The 14,992-nt window shown below is 39.3% G+C and overlaps 1 long non-coding RNA gene across 2 annotated transcripts in view; it reads left to right on the top strand.

Annotated features, from left to right (window-relative positions):
• The window catches only part of LOC106494742 (uncharacterized), an 89,176-nt gene that overhangs the window by 20,134 nt on the left and 54,050 nt on the right, over positions 1–14,992 (top strand). For both annotated transcript variants that reach the window (XR_010883914.1, XR_010883915.1), the window contains exon 2: positions 11,679–11,784. This is a non-coding gene — a long non-coding RNA (uncharacterized lncRNA). The remainder of the gene's footprint in view (positions 1–11,678; positions 11,785–14,992) is intronic.

The raw sequence follows: 14,992 nt of genomic DNA, 5'->3' as shown, positions 1-14,992 counted from the left end.
ATATGCAACTCGGCAGACTTTCCAGACCACATTGTAAGAGGAAAGGTTAGAGTATCCTCTTTTCTTCCTCCAAGCATCAACACATTAAGTACAAAATAGAGGGTTCACAGAGTCATAGAGATGGGAGAGATTTCAAGAAATCACCTACATTGTCCCTGACTAAAAGGGGTGTATTTCTATCATTTCAGACAGATGTCAGTCTAACCTATTGTAGAGACCTCTAGTGATGGAAAGTCTACAACTTCCCCAGATATGCTATTTCTTTTTGAATGTGTTATCCTAAGACCCAAGATGACTCTTGCATGCTTCAGTTTCATCATGCTATTTCTTAGTCTGTTCAGTCTGGACAGGAAGAATAAGTCCATTTTGCTTTGCAGCAGGCTTTTGTATATTAAAGTATGTTATTATGTCCTTCTTTGGTCTTTTTTTTTTTTTTTTGGTAGATGAAGCCCTAGCTCATATTTGGAGTCAGATCTTGCTGCAGTTACTCCATTCCATCTTTAGTAAAAGAAATCGTATGTCATATAAGCAATGGAAAAAAATATATATTAAAAGCATATCATCAACAGGAACCTGTGGGTGTACAGCCCTTTGTCCATGCAGACCACAACACTGGACTGGAGTCCAGCACTCTGTGCAACCACAGATCAGAAGTTGGTGAAAGAATAGCCTGGCAGGAGTGTTCTTTGCTATTCTACATTTTACTGAAATACTTCACCAAACATTAGGTAAATGTCACAGTTACTTGAAAGCCACTGATACAATAACTAGAGCTGATCTGGCCCTACATTCATTTCGCACCAAAATTGAGAAAAAAAATAAAACAATATTTTAAAAGTGGAATCTTTAGAAATAGTTCTTGTTAAACATTACAGCCCCCCCCCCTTTTTTTTTCTGTAGAGATACAAACAACCCCCTGGAGAATCTGTGTGTTTATATACACACTCAGACCTGATCAACTAAATGGAGAATTTATATTAAAGTGTAGGATTTTTTCTTAGGCTTTTTTCTTTGAAGTATACAAAGTTTAATATAATCACAAATACTTACATCTTTTCAATACCATGATAAACTTGATCTGTGAAAGTGACTTTCATGCTCTCAAAATAATTCATAAAGTTAAAGACCTCTCTAACTTGCTTCACTGGATGTCTGTTTACTCTTAGGAATACTGAAGAGTTAAAACAGTATGACTCTGTCCTTTGTCCCTGATTATTAATTCAGCAGAAGAGTAGTAAAAAAAAAAATCAAAGAAATGAAAATAAGTGGCATGACACAGTAGACCCCATTCTAGCATTGTTGCAGCTCATGCTGGAAATGGAATCTCCAGTTTCATTTGTTTTGATGTACTGTATAAATATTTAAAGAATGCATGCTGCAATTTTAACCAGTCTTCGCTGAATTTGAGAGTGTCATGTCTTGGTAGGGGTTTTAATGCTGATACTAATTAGTGTTAGAATTGCTGGTTCAGCAGACCATTGAGGGATGTGCATAAGTCATTTCTGCTCAGAAAAGCACTTCAGCACAAGTTTGACTTGAAGTAAAAGTCCAAGTCTCATCAAAAGGCCATGGAAGTCAATGAGCCTTATACATATGTTTTGTTTTGTGCATCTGTGATAGACCTCATTCAGTATTAGTGATTGAACCTTTCAATATTACTGACATTCAGTCTTACTGACATGAACTTTTACTGTATTTCAGGGCATCGCATAGACGTGTTCATATCTGATGAAGTCATTAGTAAGAGTGACTAATTTTAAGTAGCCATGTAACTTAAAGCAAATAAAAGTGTCATTAAATAATATTTTGTGATAATTTTATATAGCACATGAATATGTATATGAATATCTCATAACCTGCTGGGCAAGAAATCTCATCCTTATGAAATTAGAAAGCCAGGATACTCCATCTCACCAATTAACAGTGGTGTAAGACCTTGACCTCAGGAGTTGAAGATTAAGATACTAATGTGACAGCTGTCATGCTGTCTGACACACTTGGGGTTAAATTGAGGACCTCCAGAACTAAAAATACGAAGTGAAGAACCTAGGCTTTCTAATATGGGTTAATAATAGACTCATATCCTCCAGTAAAATCTGTACCATGGGGACATGTAGTTTATCTGGGAGAATGAAAAACTGTGACCTAAAAATATATCAAAGACTCCCAGGAAAATTATTCTTAACTGTGATGTGAAAACTTGGTGGAAAAAATAAGATACACTTCATCATTTGGTTGTCAGTTCGACACAGTTTCTGACTTGGTGTTTCCTAGAGAGCCTGTGTCACTTCGGAGAGGAATTCCCTCTGTATTATCAAAAGGATCAGGGTAAGCAGATGCTCTTTAAGTCTCCATGTCTCCATCCATGCAAAGTGTTCAACTTCATGCTTAGTTTCACAAGTAATGTCACTGAAGACAATTGGAATGTAAAACCCCTCCAAACTGGTGCGTGAGATCCCAACTGGTACCTGGAGAACCTGTCTAGAATTAAAATGTTGGTAATCTCATTGCTGTGCTGGAACCCTTAACCAAAGATGTGTCATTGCTGGCTATTTTACTTACTTATCTTTAACCTATAGGTGGCTGCCTTGCAATTCTCAGTAAACTCACATGGGCAGCCAAATTCGGCCTCTGTGGATACACAGATCAGACCACTCAGAAGAGCTCTGCTTAGACAAAGTGGGAGATGCTCCTCTGATGTCAATATTTAACTACTATGGCTACTTCTGTACTATTAAAGAAAGCCGGCCAGGGCCAAATCTCTGGCCTGAAGCTAAGTGCCAGCACGTAATTCCCATCCCTGTGGCCAACCTGGCTTGTCCGGCAGAAGAGGCTGTCTGGCTCTGGGCTGCCTGCTGGGAGTGTTATCTGGTGCCTGCTGTTTCCAAGGTGCTTTCTGGCATTGCCTAGGAGAGCACAACATGTCACTGTCCAAACCTGTGCCATGGAGTGTCCTAGCAGTTAAAGGGCAGGGACAATCACAAGGCAATACTTGCTTCTGTACCCTGACCTTGTTTTTCAGTAATGTAGATGAAGTGCATGGACAAGGACTTTTTCAGTCTAGTCCATATACTGGTAGTGATACCAGTAAAGGAAAGGGAAGGGGTTGTATATGATTTGTCTCCAGCTGTCTGGCTGCTCGACTAATTGTCTTGCAGAACACAGTCCAAAGTTTAGTTGGGAAAGACTTGGTTATTTCTGATGGACTTCAGCATCCTGCCTGGTTCTTCAAAGGTTTCCCAGACTAGTACTTTCAGGTCTTTAGGCTCTAAATGTAAAAGAAAGTGTTGGCTTTCCATATAGAATGCTGTTTTTTTTTGTTTAAAGAGTAGATTAGGAAACAGAGAAAAAATACTGTTAAATGTTGCTGAGGTAGGAGCTAGGAGCTAGGTTCCCTTGATGATGGCACATAGGAATCTGTGGCTCAGCAAGAAGAGGAAATAAGGGGCTAATAAAAGATACAGCCTGATTCTGGAGTCTGAGGAGGATGGCAGGCAGCAGCAGAATTACTGGGTTGAGCCCCAGAAAAACATTTCAGAAAAAAATCAGATTTTACTGAGAAAATGAAATTGCATTTCAGCAAAAATTTTTATGAAGTTTTATTTTGTTTCTGACAACTTCATTTCCATTGAAAAGTTAGATGAAAAACTATTTGTTTTCATTAACATTTTCCAAGGCAATCCTTCCCTCAAAATATTTTCTATTCACTTCAGGGAGAACACATGTTATATGATCTCCTTCCTGGAAAAAAGATGTCCTGTTTTTAAGCATGCCAGTAAAAAAAAAAAAAAAGAAAACCCCAAAAGTTCCCCAAAACGGGGCATGGATGTACTTCCATTTGTCAAAACACTAATGAACCTAAGACTGAACTTGAGTTGCTATTCTGACTTCTAAGCAAAGTTGCCTTGTCTTTTCTCTGAATGATAGGTCTGTTCTTTCTTGAGCTGACAAAAATATACTGTTATATGCTCTGTGCTTGACTATCTTTAAGATTAGAGAATACATTATAGAGAGACTCCTCATTTGGCTTCATGAAATTTAGGTAATTCATAGTGCTATGCAAATAGCTCTTGATATTTGGCACATGGTCAATAATTAACTCTAACACCCTTCTGCCTTTGTTGTGACTGAACTATAATTTACTTCCTTTGAGGAGTTGTCTGTTTTCAAAGACAGGCCTCCATTTTGTTTCTGGTGCAATGAAGAATTTCAAAGAAATCATACAATGTTCTGTCCTGTAGTCTTCACTTCTGGACTTCCTTATTTTGCAATTTCTTGCTAGTTTTCCATGTCTCAGAATCCTGATAAGAACACCTGGGTTAATCAGCAAAAAGCTCAAAGTGGAGAAGAGGTAAAGAAACTTCCTGATTAGCAAGAAAAACAAGGATTAAATGGCCAATATTATGACAGATCTTCAATACACTTCCAGTTAAAAAAAGAACAGATGGAAATATGTATACAAAAGTATAACAGACCCATAATTATATTTGCCCTAAACCATTGCTTATAAACCTATTCACAGAAGATAGTTTATGTATCTGCTCTGGGATTCTTCTGGTTGAAAGACAGTGTATAAATATAAGATCATTCTCATGCAACTATGATCACATTATGTACTGTATGTTGGATAATCTGAGAAATTAAAAGCATTAATATGACAGATAATAGAGTGTGCTGTTAAATAGAACATTAACAAACAAATGTGTTAATGAGAAAATTAACATATTAAGCACAATATGAAGTGGAATTTGTAGTAGAAAACAAATTGTTTGCAGATGACCTAGGTTTGCTGCTCTAAAAGCAGAACCTTAAAGTAAAGCGAATGCAGATTCATTTCTTTCCTTGTACCCAAGTCAATTAATTTTTGCTTTCCACAGCATTCAGGGAGGAACCTAAGATTAGTTTTTGGAGTGTTACATGAATGAGTAAAATTAATATGATTTCTCTATCTGCAAAGTGCATTTTTACATGTGAGGATAAATTACTTTTGTGTCACTTTCAAATCTTAAATAGTCTCTGTCAAGAGAATAAAATATCCATTAAAAAGATATTTTTAATGCTTATCAGAGATGTTTCTGTGCCAAAACCACACAATTCTGTGAAGTACAGCGGTGTGCTGGTACTCCTTTGATCTCAGTATCCTTCATCCTGGTCTGCTGCCAAGGATCATTCACTCTCTGCACACATCAGTTGAGACAAGAAAAAATGAATGAAACTGAACTCTTGAGCTGAATTCACATCTCACTTCCCCTATTCCTCTGTCTGTCTGACTCTGGTCACTCCAGTGAAGTTATTCCTGATTTACTCTGGTATAGGTGACACCACCTGCAGCTGTGTCTTCAACACAGACAGATGGCATCTTCCTTGCTTAGTAAAATAAAAGATAAAATATCTTGATTTAAGATTGTAACTGGCCATGTTATGATGACTTTTCTGAGGAAAGACAGCCTGTGGGCATAGATACACTACAAAATGCAGTGCAAAGATACCGAGCTAGTTCTGCCAGCTTCAATACGCAATCACCTCAGCATGGCACTACTAGTTCAGGTGCCATCATTATTAGTCCAGGTGCAGTAGTGTGCTAACATGGCTCTGCTGCTTCCAGTATCCACATTATTTTCCCTGCGAAGCACTGTCATACCCTGCTTGGCTCTGCTGTGTGTGGCTGTACAAGGATCTACAGAGGTGCCCTATCTAAGCCATGCCTCCTTGTAGATACTCCCACTTGGTATCAGCCCCACACTTGGATCTAACCCCAACACCTCTGACAGGGTAGGAAATATTCCTCTTCCCACTGCTATGAATAGAGAAGAAGCAAGGTGACATATGCAGAGACTGTAGGCTTAATCCATCAACAGGAACCATTATCCTGCCCACCAACCCAACTTCTTTCTTCCATTCAGTATTCAGGTTTTTGTGTCTTTCTTGTGCCAGGTGACTATGGCAGGGATTTCACTGTGGATGCAATCATGGATTTTGGACTTATTCATTCCTTGCTGACGCTGGCTCTCCAACACAATTGGCTCAAATAAATTAAGTGGTGAATGGGCATTCAGTAAAATCTCTGCCTTGAAGAATTCACCATCTTCATAGAGGAGGAGGAAAATAAGGGTTTGCCTGTAGAAGCAGATCAATGTGTGGTAAACTGGGGTTTGAATTTGCAGTGTATTAATTCCTTCTTGCCTCTGTGGATGTTGTCTATGAGAAATGACTGCCCCTGTGCATTCTAGCTTACTTCAAGGGAAGTCACTTCACATTTGTTGCACACTATGGCTTAGTTGCTGCCTGTCAAACTATAGACACCTAATCCTGACAGAGGGGCTGTCCCCTGGCCCTGAAGCTAAGCAGCACAACCCAGCCAGGCTCTTCCACTCACCACACCACGATGGCTGTGTCCATCCTGCCTGCTTGACAATTGTGAAGTGCAAGTTTACAGTGAAATAATTACTAAATGCTGCCTTCTCATGCTAACACTGTTGCAAGCACAAAGTGTGCAGAAGTTTACAGCCCTTTGGAACAAGAATAACTTATGAGTTGCCTGGAAACATAAAGCAGGGTAATTAGAGGCTTCTGGAGTCATATCCTTGAGTCTTCAGATAACAATTCCCTCATGCAATCATATTATCATAAATATGGTATTGCAATATCAGATATCATAAGGCCTCAGATTATCTTAAAGGTAACATATGATGTTTTTTCAGACTAGACTAGCTTTTCTGAGAAATTTTTTCTTCTTTGTCCTGATTCTTACCATGCTTTTAAGGTGGTTTTAGAACTTCTTTGCTGTAATATGAGTCTGGATCTGGCCCTATATATCTTTCATTGATTTATCATGTTTTTACACACTCTTTCTGCGTAGAACTTGATATGATGAAGATGTAATTTTGTACTTTGCCCTGAAGTGTTGGCTTCAAAGAAAAGATAGCAATGGATCCAATTCAGTAAGTGCTTTGCACACATAATTCTTGATAGCTTGAACTTTCTTTTTTACAGTAAAGCAGCATAAGTGTGCCTTAGAATGGGATTGGTTGGGATTACTTATATCCATTTGAAGGCCCTTTTATACTGTAGGAATGGTGGAAGAGCGCTGACTGTAAATTAAAATGAGGCCTTTTTCAGTCAAGATTGCTTTGAATTGATGTATTCATTTAATAATGGCAGTATGCTATCTTGATGCATTGCAAATGTTTCATGCCTGAAACGCCTATGACATGGCTCACAATTGTAATCCTTGCAGAACCAGGTATAGTGGTGAATGCCAGAAATTCTTTCATTAATATTTCAAAGGATACGTGTATTTCTGCATATGTGTCTATGTGCGTCAGTCTTTGGTATTGAAACAGGCCTTGTGGTGTGCAGTGCTCACACACCTGGCTCCTATTCTTGTCTGTAAAGAGTCAGAGCATCACCTTTTCTTTCAGTAACAGAGGTTACATAGGGTTACATTAAGATGATAGTGCTACAGCTGCAGTTATGCTGGAGAAATGAGCGGTTTGCTTGTTTAAGTTATCCACTGCAGATGGCAGATGTGAACGACCCGTTACCTGCGTCTGGCAAAGCCTTGCGTGTTGGCATTTTTTTCTTTTCCCTTTGAAAGACTTCTTCCAAAATTCCCCATTCTGTTTTGAATTTCTCTCATGATCATTTTCATCCTCACGTAAGATGAATAAATTATGAATACCTTTTTGTTTACGTATTAGTATCTGATGAGGGAAAGCATTTCTCATGCAATACAACATAGGAAAGTATCACAAGACAAATGTTCGGCTTCTGCCCAAAGTGGGTCTGGTTTTCCAGAGTCTTGTACCTCAGTCAGTGATTATGCATGTATGAAGTATAGATCTCCACTACTACGGTAGGTGCTGGATGAGGGAGAAGCCTTAAATTAATATCCTCTTATACCACCTACTGTATTAAAATGGCCTTAAAGAAAATGTAATTTCACGCCCCTTTATATTGCCAGACAGTAAATAACAGTGCAGTCCCTGAATTTTGAACTTATATTGCACAGATGTAAATGATTACACCAAGGCTATGCGAACTGAGGCAGCACATGCCGATATTTGGGCATGAGAGTCTTGACATTTGCACAAATGTCTCCTATGGGTGAAGTCTGAAAGAAGCAGAAAAATTTCCACTTTCTGTACCCCACAAGCCAGAATTTGCCAACACAGGGATGCTCAGGAGAGGCAGCATGAATTAGCAGTTGAAGTAGATTAGTTAAGGATAACTAAAAAACTTCAGGAACCCTTCAGTTCAAAAGAAAAGAAACCTCAATTATATTTATCTTGCTTTGCTCCCCAAAAGAATATAAGCTACATAAGTTTCAGATTGTGCATGCACTTAGGCTTTTGCAAATGTGAAGTAAGATGTATTAGTTTAAACCTCTTTTACTGAGAAAGAAGTTAATGTATTTTACACCACATTCACCATAGAGTTTAAAGAATATACAGTCATTACCTCATCTCAGCTGATGGGTGGAAACCTGTTTGGGTGTGGTACACTGTATGTCTGAGCCATGAAACTCCCTTTCACTATCAGTGACCTGCATTCTGGTGAAAAGGAGTAAGTGAAAACAAAACAAAAGAAAAAAAAATCCAGCTGAATGAAAATGACCAAGTGAAAACTTATTCCTTCATATATGCTATTCCATGGCACGTTCAAGCGAAATGGAGGGAAATAAAACCTCTTTGAAGCTCTTTATGTGTTCAGTGTTTGCTGAGGTGTGGTGCTTTGCACCTGCATTTTTGAAATAAGATGTATTTTGAAGAGGGGTAGGGTTGATTTTGGAAGGCGAGCTGGCTCACTTTTTTGTGTGAGAGTCAAGTGCAATGGCAGCACACCACAGATGCCTGCCACATGTTGCAGCACATTTTAATACTCAGTAGCAAACGTTCTTATTATATGAGAGCAAAAAGAATAACGTTCACTTCATGAAAGCAGGTGAAGTAAACCCCATTGAGATGTATGTCATATGGAATGCATAATGGATGATGGTCCAGATGTATCCAAAAAATAAATGTGCTTTGTGTGCAGTTGAGATAGGGAAGCTTGTGGTAAATTCTACCCTTTGCCTATGAGGCTTTGGCTCTGGACAAGGATTCTTGTCATGCATTTCTGCCAAATATGTTAGTATTTAACCCATATGTATTACCGTATATGGGTATCTACTTATGCAGTTTTGTGTTTACCATGTGCGTATTTTTTTTCCTTTTCATTCTAGCAGAACTGCTTAGTTAAGAATTCAGTGGACCTAAGGATTGTTGAGTTTTCATTTGTTCAAGAGCAAATACACACTTGTACTTCAGAATAATTAGAACATATGGAAGAAGGAAAAAATCAAGCAAATGGAAATTCTCAATGAGAGAACATTGCAACCAAATTCTGCCCTCAAAAATGTACTTAGCTACCAATGCCTTTACAAGGGAAGTCGTATGGGTAACTGCACAAGCTGGATTTTCCTCCAGTGGGTGATACAGGTCCAATCTGGACTGGCCATTTTAGATGGAAACTGCTGTCCAGGGCAAAGGACCTAAATAAAATGTCATCTGCTTGTCCAGTTCTGACTTTTTCTGGAATCCTTGTCCAGATTAACTTTCATAATGGTGGTAACATGAGTTAGTAGCCACGGGTCCCTCTTCTAAGACAGGGCTTCAATGCTATTAAGCATTTTATTATTAAGCATTTTGCTATTAAGCGTTTTGCAATGCTATTAAGTTTTACTTAATTCAGATGACAGAGGTCAGGAAATAAAACAGGTTTTTACCAGAATGTTAATGTGTCAAATCAGACTGCTTATTTAAGTGTCTAAACATGGATTTATTGCCTAATGTTTGTATTTTGCATTAGATATGCATGAGTAACATCTGAAATCTTACATTCCTGGCCTGAACAAATGAGTAGAGAGCTTCTTTAAGGGGGAAAAAAAAGAGGAAAAAACAAAAAACCCCAGAGCCTTCATTAGGTCTTGTGCTAACCAACATTCCTATGTTTTATATTCAAACCAACATATTAACATGAAACAATCATTCCAGATGGAAGAAAATATCTCTTCTAGGGTCAAAAAGGGGGTACATAAAATTCTGGCAAATTAGGAGTAGAAATCTACAGGGGCAAAAAAACTCATTAATATGTACTTTAATCCCCTTGTGGATCATTGTGGTTTGGACCTGCAGAAACTGAAATGAGAAAATGCTACCATGAGCTGACTAGTTTTAGAACTGAATAGCTAATATCAACAATGTTCCTCAGGCTTCCAGGGAATGAAAAGCCTTGAATGTATATGTATATGTGTCCTACCAAACAGCTGACTGAGTAGACGCCTACCCTAAATTAACATGTCTCAGATTATGGTGTGAACTTCAACAGAAAACATGTAGCTAGCCAAAAGCCAGCATAATTTAGAAAGTAAAACACTTTATAGCCATCATATTTTAAAATCTATTTTTGCTGAGGAACAGAAAAAAATAACAACCAGAGAACATTTTAGTTTTGTCTTGGGGATAGAATTTTGAGAAACTATGGTTTACGCCATGCTTTAGCTAATCTACCTAAATACAGCATCTGTAACTCCTTTATGTGGTATGTAGTATTTTGACAAGAAGATTTTACTAGTTTTCTGTCATGGAACATTACCAGACTGTGCTAGTACATGCTCTAAATTTGAGTTCTAAAAGTAGAATCGGATGCTTCTTAATTTTATATATTCAGCCGGATAATATCAATGATCAAGTCTCAGTTCCTTTTGCCATCCCTGCCACAATAGGTTTGGTTGTTTACAGTGTCAGAATTTTCCAGGAGCTACCACAAGGGGCACAAACCCAAAGAATGACAAGGAGCAGTTTTTTAACTATCTTCAGCTACAGCACCTGGCTCATGGCACATTCTGCTGGGATCTACATATCCATCACCTGCAGGGTGAGAAGTGAAACTCATTTTGCATGAGCTCGGATATGACCATGACCCAAAAGCAGGAGCTGAGGTCTCAGCATAAAGCAGCAAAGTCAAGCACGTGACAGTGGCACTGTACGAATTCATCAGCTAGCTGTCTGTTACCAAAGTGAATGTCCCTGGTCAGGAGCTGCAAGGATTTCAGGTGCTGTTTGAAAGGCAGCCCTTCCATTTAAAACCTTCCAAAGCAGTATGTGATTTACAACTGGCCCAGGACAGGCCTCTCACATCCAAACATCTTACTGGAGGAAGTCTTTAAATGCACAAACTAGTTTCTATTTTTCTTCAGTTCCTTCGGGATCTCTCTTACCTCCATACATAATGTTTGCATGCATGTTACTCATATAATACATATAACTGTTGATTATTTCAAGACACTGGAACAACAGAAGCTCAGCAAAGAGTAAGGCAATTCTTTCAGCCAGAAACCTGAAACATTTCTGAAATGTTTCCTAAACATTAACAGGAACCAGGAGGTATTTTGATAGACTTATAAATTTAAACTCATTTATAACAAATACTAAACTTATTGGTTTATTATGCCAACAGGAATTACATATTGTATTATAAAATCAAAGGCCAACATAGTTCAGATATCTTCAGCTATAATTAAGACTTCCATGTATTTTACAAGATTCTAGAGAGAGAAATACTATAAAATTTATGGGCCTCATTCATTAAAAAAGCTGCTTATGTAATCAATTCACATTTTTCAATGTGTTTTATAGGCATCCTGGAATATCTACATTCAATACATATTGGATAATTTGAGTTATACTTGTGGCATTTATGACTGTGGATCTACATATACAGAAGAGATACGGCTGCTAAAAGGTAGGTCTGTTTTTATACTTGTTATTATTTATCATATATCACAGTAGCACCCAAACTGAATGCACATGTTTAATGTCACGCATACAATCAGTCCCACTGCTGTCAGCAAGGTCACTCCTAGATTTGTTGTTGAGCATTTGCATGATTGGTGCTCTGGTCTGTGTACAACAGTGGGATCCTTTCAGAGGAAGGGTGTTAAATAAACCAGGGTTTTCTCAAACTGGGTTTGTTTGAGGAGAACAGGAACAGCTCCTGGTTTCTGACCTCCATATCCTCTCTAACTTCCCCACACCAGGACTCCAATTCCATGCCCCTTGCCTTGCTGATCTTTCTCTCAAGCCCTTTTAAGCCTCTAGCCTCCATGTATTCCTTCATTTAGCTCTATGCAGCTAGCATGACACACTACCCCAGGATCCTAACACCCATTTGGTACACAGGCTTGCGCCACTGTCCCCATCCCATGCACCTTACCTTATACAATCACACATCTGTGCCAGTGTTGGTCCATGAGTAGTAGTTCTGCTCACAGACTGCAAAATCAGGCATTAGTGCCAGCTGGCAGCTTCAGGGTCAGCTCCAATGCTGCTTGTATGCAAGGTAATGAATGGGAAGTCACAGCTTTGCAGAGGTCTTGTTCTGCAGAGGTACAGTTTCTCACAGGGTCAGTGAAGCACTTATTGCACTGTTCTTGTAAGATACTGCACATAGGCAGAATTGGATGCTAGCACAGTTTAAAGGTCCGTATATCATGATTTGGGGACCTCTGGTATGAACAGTTTAGTTATAATTAGCATCATTACTGCTATTGAAGTGAATGGTCTCTGAGGTGATGACTGAATTCCTAATTTTGCAAGATTTCTGTGACACTAGCATGCCCAAAATGTCTGATACACAATGAGAATTATGGGGTATACCCCTCTATTTGTTAAAAAGGCATCTGGAGTAGAAGACTGGTGGGGGAGGATGCTCAGAAAGCCACCTACCTCTTGTCCAGGCAAGCCTAGAGATTTCCTAATCCATTATACCACTTAGTGGTTTCCTTGCATTAAGTTGTGAGGTGATTTCTCCACAGCTTAAAGGGCTCCACTCAGCTGAGAGGATGGCCTCCAGTCAGGCCTGGGAAGTACTTGTAGATTTGCTGCCTGTGTCTGCAATTAATTTGTTCTGGAGTGTCGTAAAATAACTTGTGGGCATTCCCATGGGAACTTCAGGCTGAAAATACATGAAGAATTGGGCAGGATCAGATTCAAAGTGATATATTATTCACATTTGTGATTAGTTTTTTGATGCAGATTACTGAACTGTAGGGTTTTACCACAAAGATTTTCTCTAACAATCAACCTTAGTGTAATATTTAAAGTAGGACGATGCAAAGAGAAAACTACTGCATAACTCACTAGAATGGGGGAAGATTTATTTATCCAGAGAGATTGCAAGTGGACATTTAGGTACTGCCACTGTGGCAGATGAATTAGCATGGGAAACTGCTGCTGATTCTACTTTCCAACAGACCTAGTATATTACCAGAAGACCATGGGCTGGAAAAAATTATAATCTACAAATGGAAAATTGAAATATACTGAAATTTAACCAGGGAGTTGAAGGAATATGTCTCCTGGAATGGCTCCTGTGCTGGCAGAAGTGACTGGGCAGTGATCCCAGAGTGTATTAATCTCCAGTCATGAAGCTAGCACAGGAAGGTCATTTAGTTATTAGGAAAATAAAACAGGTTTTATAAACTGAAGTTTGGTGACCAAGAAGGGATTACACTCCTACCAGTTTTGTTCAAGACTGTCCACTGGCAAGGACAAGGGCAGCAGGACTGTCTGAGACAGGGATTGTCCCCTGCCTGGCACAGCATGGCTTGCACGCAGCTAGGCTTTCTCTCTTATCCCAAATAAGATATCCACACTGCTTACTGGAAATAGTCCCCAAACTGTGCTGAGCTTTATGTCTGAGAGTGAAATCTGGCAAGAGCTACAACTGTGACAAAGAGGATGTTAACAGTTAAAAGAGTTCAGGCAGTTATGGTCCACTGCTTTAGCCAGCACATTCTTCCCATTTTATTTTCTGGTATAGACATGTATCTTACAACAGCTATCTGCGCAAGGTATCCTACTGCTGTCCTTTGGCCTCCAGGAGCAGCTTAGGACACTGTCACTAAAGAGGAAAGTTTGAACCTTAGCAGGCAAAAAAGGAGGTAGAATACAAGACTGAGATACTTTCTACCAAATTGTAGCTATTTATATGTTAGATGTCTACTTTCAAATTATTTTCCCTAGGATTTGTTTATGGATTGAAATAAGCACTTTCACAGGCAAGTCAGCTCATCCCAAGTTAGAGGTTTGAGTTAGGTCAGCTGAATAATCTTTTAGAGATGCCTGTTTCTCTCCATTGAGAACCCAGGGTGACTTACACATCCAAGTTTTAGATCATAGGACTGTAGGCAAACCCACATCAGAAGGGACCTCAGGAGGTCTCTAGTCCAACCTCCTGCTCACAGCAGGATCAGCTCTGGGGTCAGACAAAGGTTGCTCAGGGCTTCATCCAGTCTGGTCTTGAAAACCTCTGAGGACAGAAACTGCACAGTCTCTCTGGGCAACCTGTTCCAAAACCTAACTGTCCTAGAAGTGAAAAGATTTTTTTCTTGTACCAAGTCAGAATTTCTTTTGTTTTGATTTACGTCCTACGTCTATCATCCTCCTGCCATGGAGATCCTAACTCCATCTTCTTGATAACCTCCTCGTAGGCACTAGCAGGCTGCTGTTAGGTCCTCCCAAAACCATCTCTTCTCCAGGCTGAACCAGACCAGCTCCCTCAGCCTCTCCTCATAGCTCAAGTGCTTCAATCCCAGATCATCCTGGTGGCCCTTTGCTGGACTCACTCCAGTTTATCAATATCTTTCTTGTATTGGGGGATCAAAATTGGACTCAGTATCTAGATGTGGTCTAATGAGTGCTGAGTAAACAGGAAAGTCACCTCCATTGACCTCTTGGTTGTGCTCCTGTTCGTACTAGCGCTTTTTCAAAGTGCTTTTCATTTCACTTTTTCAACTATCACTTTTCCAAACAATTTCGGGCACAGTTCAGGAACTAGCATGGAGCCAGGATCACCTCCAATAGGCAGCTCAGATGGACCACCCTCTTTTGCTGGAGAAGAGACTTTAACATTATGGGCATGGTGAGACTCTCCTACTTGGTGTTAGGCC

This window comes from Apteryx mantelli, chromosome 3, assembly GCF_036417845.1.
Source record: "Apteryx mantelli isolate bAptMan1 chromosome 3, bAptMan1.hap1, whole genome shotgun sequence".
NCBI classification, from domain to species: domain Eukaryota; kingdom Metazoa; phylum Chordata; class Aves; order Apterygiformes; family Apterygidae; genus Apteryx; species Apteryx mantelli.
Note: the sequence above shows the minus strand (reverse complement) of the source record. Positions and strands in the feature narration are given on the sequence as shown.